Below are 1,824 nucleotides of genomic sequence, written 5' to 3'. Positions count from 1 at the left end.
AGTTCTCTGACTAACATAACTATGCAGCTCAAGGGTCTACATATGTAAGTTTTCTGACGTATATGTCCATATGACTTTCCAACTTTTTCCTAGCTTTGTCTGACCATGCCAGTGAGTTGCCCAAAAAACTTGAAATATATCCAAATGATTATCTCATTTTGCTTTTTTTCTCTGTGCATAACAATTTATGCCTAACAGGCTCTATTTTGTGTGTATTTTGTTCAGATTTGACCCCTGGAGACGAGAAATCAACTAGGGAGCAAATTGAAGCTAGCACTTATCAAATGACAACTGACATTCCCGTTAAAGGTAACCTATTTCCTAATTTATGTGTTATTCCTTCTAACTCTACTATCCAAGGTCGATTTAAAACGGAAAAAAATCAACAAAAATGACAACTGTCTATAGGAAGAATGTAGATAAAAACACAGAAATGATATGTGCCTAATGCTACGAACTTCACGTACAGGAACTGAGAAATCAAACATTGCATTTTACTGTTTTACGCCAAGGAATCATCAGACATCCAAGGAATTAATTAATAATTGGCATAAAAAAGCTAATCAGTTAATCCCTTGAAAGATCAAATGAGCGAATAAATAAATGAATGAGTAAATAAATGCACGAATAAAGTTTCGTTCCATTGTTAATACACGACAGTTTAAATGATTAATTTCGTCTTTGTTTTTTTTGTTTACCGAAAAGATCGTTCCTATATTTGGAAGTCACTCGTCTGTGTGTTTGGTAGCATTGTTGGCCTCATCATCGTGGCATGTCTACGGGTTCGTTCATTGGGACGAATCGAAGACGTCTTCAGATGGGTGGAAATAAACTCCAGACGTGAGCAGAAAATATTCCCAGATGATAAAAAATGAATTGTTGAAGTGTAAAACGGAAATAAATTTACTTGTTATTGTCAATCTTACAACCCATATCAATGAAATATTAAGTCATTATGTCGTATAATACATCATATTATCTGCAGACTTTCTGCATATATTCCTTTGAGTGAACCATCGTTTTGCGTCATAAACAATTATTTATATCTCTTAGCTCAACGATTGCAATTAGAAGTAATTACCATGTTTCATCAAATTCTCTGTTGTATTTTATTATTCATGTTAAGTATTAATATACATTGTAAGCTAACTGACAGACAAGTTAGAAGGTCTTAGATGTATGAATGCTGTCAACGCTTTGGGACATTGTCAACTATCATCAAAAGATGTGGGGATATTTTTGCATATACATGTTGATTTTTTAAAATGTTTATTTACATGCAAAATTACCAGCTAATTGAAATTGTTTGCCCTCAAATATTAGTCAGTTGTATCTGAAAAGAGGTATCCCTAAACGTTGCATATCTTTAATACTTTACAATAGCATCACTGTGTTCAACAATAGAGTCAAGGTAACGAACACTATTAACCGGAGGAGGATTTTGCCCCCCCCCCCCTCCTCCCCCTCCGCCAACATGAAAATGTAATACTCTGGTTATTTGGTCTAGACTTTGATTTAATCCTTGCGTACGACGTTTCGCTATATGACTAGAGCATGCATCTTAAGGTACATGTAAAGAGAGTGATGAAATGCACTTATCTCAGTATACTTGTAAATTGCAATATTTGTTTGATTAAGCGTACACGTACACAGAAGTGAGATGAATGTTTTTGAAACCTCAAGAAAAAATCATTGCTTGTGTAGAAGACTTTAAAAATGTAATGAGCGATGCAGGGATAGAAGTGGATTTGACCTGAAAAAAACATTACATTGCAATCTGTCTTGGAAAGAAATTTCTAGCTCAGAAAAGAACATACCTGATAA

At 34.3% G+C, this 1,824-nt stretch overlaps 1 long non-coding RNA gene across 1 annotated transcript in view; it reads left to right on the top strand.

Moving 5' to 3' along the window:
* LOC139152329 (uncharacterized) overlaps window positions 1-949 on the top strand; it is a 1,134-nt gene extending 185 nt beyond the window's left edge. Inside the window, exons 2-3 of the long non-coding RNA XR_011556598.1 lie at window positions 226-309; window positions 706-949. This is a non-coding gene — a long non-coding RNA (uncharacterized lncRNA). The remainder of the gene's footprint in view (window positions 1-225; window positions 310-705) is intronic.
* The last annotated feature ends 875 nt before the right edge of the window (window positions 950-1,824 follow it).

This window comes from Ptychodera flava, chromosome 15, assembly GCF_041260155.1.
Source record: "Ptychodera flava strain L36383 chromosome 15, AS_Pfla_20210202, whole genome shotgun sequence".
NCBI lineage: Eukaryota > Metazoa > Hemichordata > Enteropneusta > Ptychoderidae > Ptychodera > Ptychodera flava.
The sequence above is the reverse complement of the archived record's forward strand: the minus strand, read 5'-3'. Positions and strand labels throughout refer to the sequence as shown.